General features: G+C 32.6%; 1 protein-coding gene across 3 annotated transcripts in view; it reads right to left on the bottom strand.

Moving 5' to 3' along the window:
* Nucleotides 1-15092, bottom strand: part of LOC138137612 (beta-1,4-galactosyltransferase galt-1) — a 97420-nt gene that overhangs the window by 68691 nt on the left and 13637 nt on the right. The window contains exon 1 of one of the 3 annotated variants that reach the window (XM_069057098.1): nucleotides 10940-10982. The exons of 1 other annotated variant lie outside the window; for it this stretch is intronic. The gene's annotated coding sequence lies outside the window, so the exon portion shown is untranslated. Of the gene's footprint in view, nucleotides 1-2878; nucleotides 3016-10939; nucleotides 10983-15092 lie in introns of those variants that run through there. One more of the 3 variants, XM_069057100.1, reaches the window with a different exon arrangement.

Raw genomic sequence — 15092 nt, 5'->3', positions numbered from 1 at the left:
CCGACTGTAGATAGATAATACAATGTAAACAATAGTTATTTTTGTATTAAGTGCGCAAAATGATTGTTTTTTGTTGGCGCATGAGTATGAGTTTTTGGTCGAGACCGTCAGGTCGAGACTTCAAACTCATTCGAATGCGTCAACAAAACAATCATCTTGCGCACGAAATAGAAACACTATTTTTTCTACAACCGCTTTTTAAACTTTTGCTAATAAAACTGACACTTACTACAAAACGATCAGACATTCAAGTCGCCCGCTTGCGCTGGTTACTTGGTTACGAATTTTTGTAAAATTTTCCTTGGGTGTTTTAATATTTTTTTTTTCACCGTAAAAACAGTGAAATAGTATGTTATACGCCAAGGTAGAGAAGACATTTTTTTAAGCCGAGGTAGTTGATAAAGAAGCGAGGCTTAAAATTGTCTTCTCTAGCGTGGTGTATATATTATTTTTTTCACTACTAGATCCGTTAAAACCCTTTCTAATAATAATTATTAATTAAATTTGTTTGTCCGATGCGACGATCCGAGTTCTCATTTTTCAACGGTTGCTATGAAAATTGAAAATCGTCTGTCTACGTTAACCAATAAAATCAAAGAAAATCTTTCGTTGCTAGGTGACGGCTGTTCATTATTGACCTTGGTTAATAATGAAAATTATTATTAACCTTGGGATAGAAATTCTACTTCTGGGGTCGGTTCGAGAGTCAATAATGACGCCTTCTGAGACTAGTAGTGAAAAAAAAATATTAAAGCATCCAAGGAAACTTTTTGACAACTATTTTTGATCTATCAAAAAATGACATACTTTGCAACTCGATAACGATGCAAAAATGTCACGTTTTTTTGACGGTTGTAGAAAAAGATATATTCGTACATCATTACCTTGATATGTTACCGTAGTAGTACGAAATCCCACTGCATGATTTCTACGTTCATCTGTTTTTTAATCAAAATAAATTTTTTATAGATTATTATGAATAGAGAAATATGTTTCTGCCGGGTTGCCTATCAAAATATGGCCGCAAGTATTTTTTAATTAAAATTAAATTAATTATTTTTTTCCAAACAGTTTCGTTCACTTTTTTTTTACATAAATTATAATTCATTTCAAAGAGAGATGTGTAAAGAACTTGAAAAGTTTGAGTTGCCATTTCTCACTTGCCAAATTCACGTCATTTTTGGTCAATTAGATAGCGTCACTTTTATTTTAACCACGCACAATGCATCCTTGTCTGATGCACGGTGTGGTGCGTTAACTCTCTTTCGCTCTTATCTATTTTTAACAGTTACCCCTATTTTTCATAAGCAACCGTATTCCATGGTGTAGAGAAAAAAATTAGCTTTAATTTTATATATAATTTATGAGGATACGTTATGAAGGTATAAATTAAACAGAGAGGTGCATGTTTACACCCGGTTGTCAAGGGGTTGCGGCCAACTGAGAAATGGCAACCCAAACTTTTCAATTTATTTACACATCTCTCTTTGAAATGACTTATAATTTATGTAAAAAACAAGTGAACGAAACTGTTTGGGAAAAAATTATTTAATTTAATTTTAATTAAAAAATACTTGCGGCCATATTTTGATAGCCAACCCTGCAGAAACATATTTCTCTATTCATAATTATCTATAAAAATTTTGTTTTGATTAAAAAACAGATGAACGTAGAAATCATGCAGTGGGATCTTAGACTATAGTGGATTTAAAATATTTTTTTCGATTTCCAAAGCTTCTAAATTCTCTATTATGCAGGATTAGATATTGGTAGTGAGTGATCTTGTACTTTGTGATAATATGTACGATTAGAGGTAGCTGTCATGACAATTTAATACATTTATTTCGAAATAATTGACCTGTTAAGTGCCACTTTCAAAGACCGCCAAATCAGCAAATAAGTCTAATAGAATTTTTTTTACATTTTTCTCACGTTTATGGTAATCTTTTCTACACCGTAGTGCATCGGAAGTGCGCCATTTTCGGGACACTCTGTATATTGAAAAAAAAAAATTTAAGTCAAAAATTAAATTATATTTTTTGAAGTAAAATTTGTCATTTTCTCAAAAAAATTGTTATGTAAGGTGTCAATTTTTTTCATTCATCGTTTAGCTAGTACGAAGGCGTACAAGAAAAATAAGAAAAAATGGGGGTTGTCATTTAAAAAAATTATTGATGACGTCATTATTAGGAGATGACAAGCTGTCAATATAAACAAAGTACTGAACAATATGCACTTTTTAAAAACAAAGTTGAACTGTTCAAGGATTTTTCTCAGAAATTAATACTTTCACTTTTATCGAATTTATTCCGAACTTTACGAACGCACTGTATGTACTTATTCACGTCATTTATGGTAACAGGACAATTTTTGGTTTTATCGGTTTCGTTGCTAACTTACTAAACAGACCAACAGATGGCGCCACGGTCAGTGTCAGAAAAAGTGCGTCCGAAAAAGAATTACTTTTCGTCCGCTTGTGAGTACGTAAAATTACCCTTTTCATTAAGGGGTCTAAAATAGTTATTTGTGTATTAAGGCCAACAAGTGCATCTTTTTTGTCCGAGTCTGGGTTTTCTAGTCGAGGCGGCGCCGAGACTTGAAAACAGGCGAGGACAATAGGCACTTTTTGGCCGAGGTGCATATTAATTTTTTTAGGCAACCGCACGAACTACAAAGCAAAAGACATCCTTAAAAAAAATACAAATTTATTATACATTATGTATTTCTTATGTCATTTTTTTTCTGTTTCGTATTTTTCCGCGACAAAATATTATCCGAGGAGAAAGTCGGTGACCTGGATTGTACTAAAAAAAAAAGTAGAAACATCACATTGGTACCGTGATCAGGATTGCACTAAAAAGGGAGAAACATCACTTACTCAACTTCTTTTGCTATAACTGAATTTTCTAATTAAACTTTAAAACTTGAATAATCTATATCACTTTTAAAATAAACTTATCACTTTAAAATAAAAGTTAATTTTTGAACACAACACATCAACCCATTCCGCTCCCACGTGTGTTTCACCATTACATCTCTAAATTTTCTTTTTTATCTATATTTACACACTGATTGAAAACTGATACTATCATTTTCATTTAAGATACGCAGCTGTTGATAAGATCAGATTTATAAAAGTAAAATTCTGTTTACTCATTGTATTTCAAAAAATTCATTTTATGAATCAGCAGTTCTTGGTACAAGACAATTTAATCTCATTTCCCGAGATATTCACCTAAGACACTACTACATTTAATACAACGATACTGAAATGCTTTATACTTACAATTAAAAATATTCTAGTGTGTCTTGTGTTTGTGTTTATTTTTACCATCGTCCTCAAAATTAGTACCGTGAAAGTACTGTTTTAATTTTGAGAATAAACGCTGGGGATTAGATCTGGCGGATCAGAGGGATGCTCCGAGCAGTGCAGCAATACAGCACTTTCTTTTTTTTTGATAAATAATATAACATAATCCTGCCCGGATGTTTCAGTTTGTTCGCGTTTCCATGTCAAAACATATGTTTGCTGGATCCAATTATGATTAAATGGTATAATGAGGTTATTTTGATACACGTTTTAACATTTCAGTTGTCAACAACAGGATAGCATGCCATTCAAAGAAATATATCAAACGAAACCATTGTGATGAATATATGCAAAGTTCAGCTTGTCCCATTTCCACAAATAACAGCTCCATCCCCTAACACTATTTCAAATTTGTTTCAAATACGAATTATCGGTAGGGTATCGCGGCGACTTGTGTTTTTAAATGATTCCAATGGAATTAAATTAACATCTTACACTGAACAAACATTCATTTGCGTTTGATTTCGATGATTTTGTCACTTGTCAAATAGCACTTTCCCGGAATGGAACAGTGTGTACACACATTTTTATCGACTGGACGATTGTGTTTATCGGATCGAAGAATGTTTTTCCGACGACCATAAAAATAAAATGTTTTTGAAATTCCTTCCGTTGGAGTCAAGTGTGTCACTTTAGAAATGGTAAAAATCGAATATTATAAAGTGTTATGATTCGAAGCGCATATCCACAAATAGTTCGGTATTTGAAGCATGCATTAACACGCGAATTTTCATAAAGAAAAAATTTGATAATCATCAAATGGAAGGATTTGCGTAATTAGAAATTGTTTAGTAGCGTCAATGTAAAAAAGTTGCCAGCTTATTAAATCGGAGTTGACTGGGTAATTAACTTTGTTTCCTAGGATACTAAAAAGAAAGAACTGCTCTTGCTTAGCTACGTTAATTTTTTTAATGCAAAAATGGAGGAGGAGCCGGGATACTCTTGAGATACGATTATTTGAGGTAGATCAAATTTAAAAATTGTGTTTTGTTGGAAGAAATGTGTAGACGCCAGGAAAATTATTAACATGTTTAGATTTTACCAACGAATGGAATATTTGAGTTATTGAAAATCTCACAGCATGACAAAACATTGTTACTTTAATTTGTTTATGATTGGCTTAGCATTTATTATACCGGGTGTCTACTTGAAATGTTTGAATGGGTTTATTTCTGCTTATTACAAATGTTGCACATAGTGGAACGCAACTTGTTATCACGTCGTGAGTTCGTTCCCAGCCGCCTCCAGCCAACCCCACTTCAAAATTTTAAATGATACCCTACATTGTGAATGAGGGAAGTGAAAGAGGAGATCCTTTTTTGTAAGTCTTTGTGAAAAAATGATACGTTACAAAGAAAAGTTTTTGAGATGTTTGACTTTGAAGGTTTAGAGATGAAGTATTTTTATCGATTCGATCAACTTGGCCTGGTTAGAGCAACGAAATCAAATGAAGAAAGCACTCAAAGTCTGAACAGAGCAAAACATTTTTAATGATGCGAATCACAAATAACCAAAAAAAAAAACAAGATTTTTGGTTCCATTTTAAAATAATTAAGTAATAATAATTATATAAAATATCTGAAACCAAAAGATTCCGATACTAAAAATCCATCAAAATATAGGCCAATCACATGTCTACCTACAATTTATAATAGATATGGTAACAATGGAACAAGCTAGAAAAAATAATAGAAATATTCGAATCGCATTCATAGACTACAAAAAAGCCTATGATTCACACCACATTCATGGTTAATTAAAATTCTTAAAATTTATAAAATTAATTTGGATTTGATTAACTTTTTATCCCATGTTATGACATTTTGGAGAACTACTTTAAATTTATCAATAAACAATACTAAATTAAAATCCGAGCCTATTTAAATTAAACGGGGAATTTATCAAGGAGATTCTTTAAGTTCTTTATCGTTTTGTCTAGTCATTAATCCTTTGATAAATCTATTAAATAGCACTGGATACGGTTTTAATATTAAACTTAATAATACCACACTATCCAAATTAAATCACCTTCTTTATATGGATGACATAAAACTTTATGCATCAAAAAAGAATCACATTTTATCTTTACTAACAATAACTGAAAATTTCTCAAATGATATTGGGATGAGTTTTGGTATTGATAAGTGTAAAATGCAATCAATATGTCGCAGTCATTACGAACATTTAGAATATATAACTCAAGAAGGAGAAATCATTAAAAATTTAAATAAAGGAGAATTTTATAAATATTTAGGTATTAATCAATCAAATCATATTCAACACTCAATTATAAAAGAAAATTTAGAAAAGCAATTTTATTTAAGAATTAAATCTATTTTAAAATCAAAATTAAACGGTAATAATTTAATTAAAGCAGTTAATACATATGCTGTTCCATTGCTGACCTATTCTTTTGGTGGTATAAAATGGTCCAAAACTAATTTACAGAATATAAACATTAAAACCAGAGTTCTTTTTACCAAATTTAGTAAACATCACCCTAAATCTGCTATCGAAATATTTAATTTACCGCGCGAAAACGGTGGTAGGGGTTTTTCAAATCTAGAAATACTGCTAAAAAATCAAATTGCTTCACTAAAAAATTATTTCCTCAATAGAGCTCGTGATAACACCTTTTTTAATGCTTTGGTTTCAGCTGATAAAGGTTACACACCTTTAAATTTAATTGATAATATAATTTCAGATATTGTTAAACCAAATATACCTGACACTATAGCAAATATAAAACAGAAGTCTTTACATGGGAGATACTTTAAAGAACTGGAACAGCCAGAAATTAATATTCAGGCTTCTCATGCATGGCTTAAGAAATCAAATATTCACCCTGAGACTGAGGGTTTTATATTTGCAATACAAGATCGTGTTATAAAAATACAAGAAATTATAAAAAACACATATGCGGTTTGCAATCAATAATTGATAAATGTAGGATTTGCGGAACTGAAGGGGAAACAATTGAACACATAATTTCTTCTTGCACCGTTTTGGCTCAAAGCGAATATAAGAAACGTCATGATATATTCGCTAAAATTATACACTGAATTTAGCTGTTAAATTTAATTTATTAAAGAATACATATCCACATCACATTATAGTTATACACCAGAAAGTTGTTTGGAAAATGACAATTACAAATTATATTTTGATCGAACAGTTCTAACTGACATTCATATTAAGCATAACAGACCAGACATTATTAATTTAAATAAACAACAAAAGCAAACATATCTTTTAGATATAGCTGTTCCAAATTCACATAATATAACACAGACATATAACACAAAAATTAATAAATATTTGGTGTTTAGAAAAAATTTCGATTTTACCACTTATAATTTCAGCAACGGGAATAGTACCGCAATCTTTTTAAAAATTTAAAAATTCTGGATTTAGGTAACACATTGGTAGTTGAAATTCAAAAAGGTATATTATTATACTCATGTCATATCGTGAGGAAGTTCCTTAACATTGACACAGAATAATAAAACACAACAAAGTCAAAATGTGGGAGGACTGCACTATTACTTGATAGTAATATCCGTAATAGTGTATGTACTCCGGCAAAATTGCCGTGCCGCCGGGTGGTGGAGGGTTAGAAGTAATGTTTCAAATTTAATTAAATTAAATTTTGCAATTTTGAAAATTTTCTGGTGTTAAACTACGTTAAATTAATTTAACTTTTCTCAGGGACACCCGGTACATTTCAATTTTTCCAAAAGGAGAATCTGTGTCTGTTAAACAAAGGTTTTAATTAAGTGAAATGAATGAGATGCTTTGTGGTTGACATTGTCATCTCTAGTTTCAGTAAAAGCAGGGTTAGTTAATGTGAAAACATAGTAAGAAAATGGACTAAAGGACAAACTAATGCAAAGTTAATTAAATTAATGGTACAGAATGTGACATGTGGTAACAAATTTCAAACTTGCTGTAACTTAATAAATTTAATTGTTGTTGACGCAATATGCTGGTCCCCAACCAACAGTTTCTTAACAATTTTTATTTACGGACAAGAATTTTCACTTTCTAATGATACGAAAGTCGCCCCTTTCAAAAAAATAAAATTTGATTTCACAAGCCATTCTGGTGATTGATTAATATTTCAATCGAGAGCACACCTGAAGCGGAGTAAATTAAAAATATTTAATTTAGTTATCTGTAATAGAAAATCTCAGACTGATCTCTCTCAAGTGTTTTCAGCAAACGGGACTTAGCTGAGTCTCAAACAAAACAACAGTTGGCTTTTATTGAGCCAATTAATTCTTGCAAATTCCTTTTCCAGGCCTGAAACTAAGATGCCCGGTTCCTTAATCCGCGATATTAATTCCTAAATTATTATAAGAATTCATAAGTTATTACAAATAAAATTTAAATTGTTTCAAGAAGCAATAGCGACAGCTTCTGGTCTAATGGTCTAATCAGCGATAATCTAAATGGTTTCGTAATAAACAGCTTACCAAATCCTTTTTTTTTCAATTATTAATGGTTAATAGTAGTTTATTTAACGAGTTTGTGTGTAAGTTGGGCCTTTTTTGGCATGAGTGGGCCTACGAGTGCCAAAATAGGCCCAATTTACAAATGAACGAGTTGAATACAATGTTTTTTTGTTCGACGAGCCACTTAAAGGCTCCAAATCGCTTAAAATCTTTAAAATTAGCTTGACGTTTCGTTTTGATAAGTTGTGACATTTATCAAAATCCGTTCACACTGGAGAAAATTCTCAAATTCTGACAGTGTCGAACAAAAAAATTATTTGAACACGTCCCTTTCTTCAACAATAAAATAATCTGGCTTTAAACTCGTTTGGAAAGGTACAGAACGACAAAATTAATTTTTGCACAACAGCGGTCACCACTCTCTAGACCCGCCTCTGGGTTCTTGTCTTAAGAAACTGCTCTTGCAAATTAACCTTCATGCCGCAACCCGGTCCACTCGTCCTCGACGAAAAATTAATTCACACACGTGATGTCGCAGGATAATGGGGTCCCAGGAAGCGGACCGAGCTAACGATTTCCTCCGGGGCCAATGCTGAAGAGAAAGACACGCCACCTCGGCAATAATTCCTCTGTTTCGCGGCTTAAATCTCCGACTCTATTAGGCGAGTTTGGCTGGCGGCCCCTTTTATCAAAGTTTGCCGAGGGGGTCGGCCTAATTAGCGCCACCTTTCTGTCTAGGTTGGCACGCAATGCGACAACCCGGAATGGAAATAGGTACGGTTGTTGCTTTCAATTTCCATTTTTATTTATTGCGACGATGTCGCTAGTCCCGGCGGCGGCGGCGGCGGGGCCTTATCTCTTCTCCCCGAGGAGCTGCGGACCCCTAAAATGGCCCTCTTACGTTTCGTCCTCGTCCAATAATTCAGCGGCCGTGTCGTTCGAATTCGGTTCGTTTCCTTCGACGATCAGACGTATCAATCTTGTGAGGGGATGAGGGGACACGTGCAAGGTGTGTGTTTACGTCGACGAGATGGGGCGCTTTTCGTAAAATGTCTATCAAATGGGTGGGAGGTGGGGCTTATTTATGGTGAGAACTAGAAGGCGATCGCGGAATTCACGTTCGAAGTCGATTTTGTTGACGCTATTTATCTGGAAAAGGACTTCAAAATGACACTTCATGCAAACAGCATCTTTAAGAACTTGTCTATCATACAGCGAAACGTCTATATTGCGGATACCGAAGGAGGCAAAGATTTTGTCCGCACTAAACAGTTTTTCCTTTTGATAGTGTTGATGTATCGTAAAGAATTTTCTTCTAAATATCTGTAGGTACATTAAAAGAAAAAAAAAATCAACAAAACAAAAAAATTGGGGTTACAAGATATGTTATCCAAGACATATTTAATGCGATTATGTTCAAAATTTAGCAATATTGTTATTGAACAACATTGATTTTGCATTGATCCAACCAATCAACAGCTTCATATCATAGCAACTACAACCTTGTTATATAGCAATATTGGTAAATTTTAAAACAGAATCGCACCAATTGTCAGACATTCCAAGGCTTTCTCTGTACTGCTTTTATTTGATCGCACGGTATATGAACAGTCAATTATTTTATAGAAATCATTACGAGTATATCCCTGATTTCTGTAAATCACTTCAAAACATGAAGAACTAGTAGGTGATTCGAAATGGTTGTGGATAAATATGACAACTATGTACGAAAATTTATGTGGCAACTGTGTGGTTGGGGTAGAGTTGACATTTATATGACATTTCATATGTGTGCATTTGATTTTTTTTATGCCATTACGCCTCAAAAAATGTCAACTCCATCCTATCTAGTTGCCACATAAATTTTCGTACATAGTTGCCATATTTATCCATAACCATTTTGAATCACCCAAGAAAAGCGATTAAAAAATTTAATTATTTTTAAAAATAAAATGAAATCTAGTCGCTTTCCTTACAAAATTCACGGAACTGCTTCCATACAAAAGTCTTCTTCGATTGCTTTGTCAATTTCATCACTTCACTTCTTATAAAACTGAGAAATACTACGAGTATTCAACGGTTCCACTTAATCGTTTTAAGCACATTTTTTTGTGATCTACACAACACTCTAATACAACAATGGCGATATTTATTCATTGAGCTTCGCTTGTCTCCGTTTAGTTTCCATAGTAACTAGCAAAGTACATTCTTGATACTTTAAAGTAAATTGTCTAAATTTTTAAATGTCAAATATAAAATGCGTTTTTCTAGCCGAATATATTTCGTGACAGTTTCGATTTTCCGAACAAATTTTGCACCTTGATTGTCGACTTCTTTTTTGCTACAAGAAAATCATCACTCCTCTTCGAGACAAGAAAACAACTCGACAGTCCAGGAGAAAATTTCCGGAGATTAAAATCAGTACTTAATAGATTATACACAACCAAAATTAAAGGAAAGATTGAACAAGTTAGGTTATGTTCACCTATGGCATTGACAGATTTGACCTACATACTTTTAATGTGACATTTATAAATACGTCATCAACGTCAAATTAACTAATGCTTTGACAAAACTATCACAATTTGAAATTGAGAAACCGAGAGAGCAACTCCAGACAAGCTTATTTTCGAATTTTTTTTGCAGAGGACTCTATAATAGATTGGTCCATTTTTCGCAGCTCTCCTGATCCCGAATTCGCCACTTGAGCGTCTACAAATTTAATTATGGAAACTTGACAGCCAGTTTAGTCAATATCTTGCGGCAAGGAAAAAATTGAGAGATCGCCTCCTGAATAATTTTAAAAGGCCGGTCGGGCGCACAAACGCAAAATATTAATATTTACTCAATCGGTGGAAAAATCTTGATGTCCTTGTAAGTCGTCTGTCAAATTTAAAAGGACTGTTGAGAGCGTCTCGAGAGGAGCGTGCGGTTGTAAACACATTTATGTTTTGTCGGAGGACACAAATTCTCTGAAGGTAGGAGGTCAGATGGAATTATTTATGAGCGAAAAGGCGAACCGGAAAAGTTGCATGTTTGAGTTTTTCTGACAAAGGAAATTATCTAAATTCGTTTGGTAATCATCGTAGAATATGAAAAATGATATTTTTATTACCTTAAAATAAGTTAATCTCGCCGAGGAACGATTAGTACTGAATACTAAATCGATGTTGATGTTGTATCATCAGCATTATCATTTAATCTGTTTTTAGATAAGGATTACAGTCGCACTGATTTTGTTTTATTTATTCGCGAATTCTGTTACGGAGTGTCTTATTAAGATACCCGTATAATAACATACCGTTGAATCTGGATGAGAGTGTCAGCAGTATGTTATGTTAAAAAATATAAAAATATCGCAGAAAAATTTATAATAAAATGAAAAAATGGCAAGGAGTTCTAGAGAAAAATGAATTCATTTTGAATGATTTGCGTTATTCTATTTTTTCAAAAACTAACATGTCGAACATTTTAAGTAAGGGCGCTTGCGTTACCCTCGAGGAGGGCCCCACAAGACATTTATGGCTTCTTTTGCTTGCTTGGTTTGTGTAGCAAATACTTTTCCTGTAAGTTGTCAATAACATCGTAAACTTTCAATGAACTAAAGAAAATTGTTACAAAAATTCCGAATTTTTCCTTCCATGGTTTACCAGGGCAAACAACTTCACAACAATTTGTTACGTTTAAAATAAATTTATCATTCAAGCAATTTTGTTGTTGCGCTTTTGATATGCCCGTCTTTCAACGATTGGGTGGAAGTTGTCGATAAATTTTTATCTAAATACGAAGAAGTACAACTTACCACAAAAAACAATGGGACTGTCCTAGGTGCTAAATTTACGATGATCAAATTCAGCACTTACTACTCGTACATACCTAAACGAAAATTAAAAGGAATAATGCCTTAAACAAGTTAGGTTATGTTCGCCTTCTGCAGCGACACTGTGAGTACTGTGACACAGAAGATTGACAGATCTGACCTATTTTTAATTTGACATTTATAAATACATCATAAATGTCAAATTAACTGATGTGTTGACATGACTATCAGAATTTGAAATTGAGAAGCTTATTTTCGCATCTTGTTTGCAGAGGATTATTGAGTCCTCAGTCTGAATTTCTTTTCGATATTTTTTTCAATTAGGCACATTAATTTATGTCTCACTTATTCTTTATACAGGGTTATTCTAAATGATTGTAGTCGAAGTAGGCGTGAAAACTCAATGTAAAATTTCTGGTTGCCGCTCCACATAAAAAAACATCAAAATGATGTGAATAAGTGAGTACACACGGGAGTTAAATTGGGTGCAAAACAACTCAATATTTCTGGATTCAATCGTTAATTTAATAAAAATAAAAAAGCGGCAAAAATGTAATAACATGGGCATGGCCTACTTCGACTACAATCATTTAGGATAACCCTGTAGAATGTTTATTAATGCTGTTTCTTATCCGTAAACACTTCACTGTGTTCTTTAAGATAAAGAACCTAAAATTGTTGATCACTCTTAGATAAATGGCAATTTGCTTATGATATTGGTAGAAAGGGAAAAACTTTTACAAAATTTCTTGAACATTTTCTGAAATAATCTATGCTTCCTGTTAGTAATGTGCAGGAAGTGTCTTTAAATTTTTTAGACATTCTATTTGTGATTTATCAATCGAAAGAAATTGAAATTTTTTGTTCGATTCATGTTGACACAAATAATTAGGTAATAAGAGTAATTCTTTCTTCACAGGGAATATTTATCTTTTTCTCATTTAATTTCAATCACAAATTCTCTTAAAAAATGTGTTCTCAAAATAGACAAGAAATGTATATTTTACTTTTTATTATACTTTGGACTGCTTCTTTTTTAACATTAATTTTTGTTTAATTAGCATAGCAAAAGAGAGTGGATTTTAATTGAAAATGAACAGACGAAATTTTCATGATAATATTCGCATCAATTGTGAATACTTTAATTCGAAGTGGAATTTCCTCGACGGCGGTAAAACTGCTTCGCTTTTCGATCGCCCCCGGGAAAGACATTTGGATTGAAACAAGTTACCTTGAAGCTGTAACTTTTGTTACTTTCTTCGCAATCGAAAGCTCTAAGTGCGATTCTTTGTTTGACTTAATTCAAGTCTTTAGTATTTTGAAAATACTTTTATTGCGAAAGGTTATTACAGAATTAATGACTGAGGCAATAATATAATTGCATCATTTTAAAGTAAGGAATCTGGCCATTTTACTTACCTACATAAAATCCTCCAAATTTCCCCACTTGCTTTTTAGAAATGCAAAGATAAGAATTATTTTTATCCGACATGATTCCACTTTACAGTAATTTTTAATTGATAACTTCAAACAAAACCACTCTGTTTTCCTATTTTTTGGAAAAGAGTCGTAGTGGCAATCTGGAAATATTTTTAAAAGTAAATGAAAAGAGATTTTTCAATTATCAACGTAATCTGTTTTTCATTTAAAATTTGTATGCCAGGAAGTAATTAAAACTGACGTAATTAAATACTCTCCTTCCAAAGTTTCATTAATATGAGTTATTAATTTTAGAATTTGCAACTCTAATTATATTAATTTTCCACCGAGCGTATTTATATTTTAATAAATTAGGATTTTAATAATACCTCCTTCAGGGAATTTATTTTTACCACTAAGCAAAACCCGTTCTGCTCCCGTGCTTGGATAGTTCATTTTTAAAATGGCGCACTCTCGGCGCCAACAACTCGAAATAATTTTCCTTGAGGTGAACGAAGGAAATGAGTTCCTCGTGTTGATGTGTTTCGGTGAATCACATTTACAAAATGGTTCCCGCATGTATGTACTTAATCATTTAGACTGCTCCATCAGTTTGGAAGAGGTTTCTACTAAGAACCAGAAGAAGAGCTCCTCGTGTTCAGTAATATTTTCAAATCAACGAAACAACTGAGTTAAAATCGATTAAACAGAATCAGTTGAAAGATATTTGCTCAACAGAAACTGTGTTTGTGAGAGTGATGTCAATCAAAATGTTTACCGAAACGCCTAAAATCGACGTCTGTTGTAAAACAACCACAATAAATCGAAGTAAAATATTCATATTTTTGAAAGTTGAGATAGTTTTAAGACTGGGGAAATATGTTTTCGACAAAGTAAATTCCAGTTTTTATTAGTGGTGCACGCGAGGGTTACTAACACATAAAACTTTAACGGCTTTAGTTAGCAAGTGCAATAAAAATATTAACTTTGGAGAGAATCGAATATTTCTTGTGATATCACTCAAAAGAACGAAATAAATGTAACCATAAACGATTAACAATCGTATCGTGCGATCCACAATTATTTATATCAAAGAAGCCTTAGACGTGTCCAAATCGACTGAGGTTCAGACATTCAGATGCTCTGTATTTTTGGTTGCATATACCTGTTTCAATTTAAATTTGGAAATTTTTGCCGAAACCTAGCCAAACAGACAACAGTGCTCTATGTCCATTCTCCGTTATTGAAAACACCATTACAAAAGTAAGATGAATCTTTGAATGTTCTGAAGTAAAAACTATTTTTGCGTTAAAATTTGATTAACAGTGACAGTTATTTGACGTTTATTAGCTGAATTAGCAAAGATACCAAAAATCTGACACTGTCAAAGTCATAGCCGCCCCAAGTAATTCTTGATCGCACGGTTTATGCTTTGAAATATTTTACAAACGTACATCCGGCATAATATGTTACAGTTGTCTGTTATAAATGCCAGTTGAATAAACCATCTTGTGATAGTAGATGTTTTTCACTCTTTCTTAATAAAACTACAACAAAAATTACAAATTGGAGGTTAAATTTGACAACAGTGACACAACAGTTATGAACATAACTGCAAGCTAAACGCTGTTCAAAAATCAAAAAACCATTCTGGTGCAAATGACTTATCTGTCACTGTGATAAGTAATAGGAAATGTCATGAAAAATGTGTGTTATTTGTTATTTGCACCACAATGTTTTTTTGATTTTTGAACAACGTTTACAACGCAGGCGAAATAAAGAGAATTTGTGACGAGGCACTCTTGATCAAATTTTTGTATCGATACCCAACATTAAACAGAAAATCAATGAACCATTTAAAAAACAACCAATAATGAAGTCAAACGATAAAATAATTTAATTTTGATGAGGTTGGTTGTTATTTTTAGAAAAATCTATTTATGTTTTGTTTTAAGTGGTTCTGATAGACAACAAAAAGCCCATGTTAAAGCTAATAAACTTTCAATGTTTCGTGACAAATTTATCTAAT

This window comes from Tenebrio molitor, chromosome 9, assembly GCF_963966145.1.
Source record: "Tenebrio molitor chromosome 9, icTenMoli1.1, whole genome shotgun sequence".
Lineage (NCBI taxonomy): Eukaryota > Metazoa > Arthropoda > Insecta > Coleoptera > Tenebrionidae > Tenebrio > Tenebrio molitor.
This window is presented reverse-complemented; position numbering and strand designations above follow the sequence as displayed.